Below are 781 nucleotides of genomic sequence, written 5' to 3'. Positions count from 1 at the left end.
AAACCTCTCACATTATAAAATTTTATTTTCACACTCGATTTTTTTTTTTTTTTTTTACTTTTGACCTAGCCCTAGGAAATGAATTAAAACTGATTCTATTTTAACCTTAACATACCGAAAATGGCGGTAAATAAGACCGGAAATTATTCAGCCCGAAGAAAAGAAAACACCTGAGATAAAGTGAGAGCAAGTTGAAGCTCGCCAAGCCAAATGCACTGTCGCCATGTATATAATTTCACTGTGTGAGCACTATTTTCTGTTCGTGAACGTTATTACTCTAGGTGAAATGCAAGGACTAATCATCTTTCCACCTTTTATTCGATGTATATTTTCTATGTTGTTTTATTGTGGAATGACGAGTGCTTCCTACATTTTAATGAAATGTGAAAACAAAAAGAATAGTCTGAAAATCATAGCACGAGCAACCTCACTGCTCAAAACCATAGATGTAACTACATAGCCTACCTGCATTAATACACATACACTTATGTATCGGTGACATCATACATTAAAATCAAAAGGATCAAGAATGCTGAATTTGTAAATGATTAATGAAAACCTTCAGAAGTCTCATATGGTATATTGTTTATTAGATCGTTACTTTGCATATACACAACTCAGATTGCACGTTTCCACAGATGAGCTTGGATTATGAATACAAAGAGGAATTGCACTTTCAATTTTCAATTTCCAGCTATAACACAATGACATTTCCCGCAGAAAAATCTAATCTTCAAATGTACAGCATTAACTTAGGCATTAGACCCAACTGCAACACCGC

General features: G+C 34.1%; 1 protein-coding gene across 2 annotated transcripts in view; it reads right to left on the bottom strand.

Moving 5' to 3' along the window:
- Positions 1-568: 568 nt before the first annotated feature.
- Positions 569-781, bottom strand: part of LOC113799930 (uncharacterized) — a 125203-nt gene continuing 124990 nt past the window's right edge. For both annotated transcript variants that reach the window (XM_070130431.1, XM_027350632.2), the window contains exon 2: positions 569-781. This exon is cut by the window's right edge and continues 932 nt beyond it. The gene's annotated coding sequence lies outside the window, so the exon portion shown is untranslated.

This window comes from Penaeus vannamei, chromosome 15, assembly GCF_042767895.1.
Source record: "Penaeus vannamei isolate JL-2024 chromosome 15, ASM4276789v1, whole genome shotgun sequence".
Classification (NCBI taxonomy): Eukaryota; Metazoa; Arthropoda; class Malacostraca; order Decapoda; family Penaeidae; genus Penaeus; species Penaeus vannamei.
The sequence above is the reverse complement of the archived record's forward strand: the minus strand, read 5'-3'. Positions and strand labels throughout refer to the sequence as shown.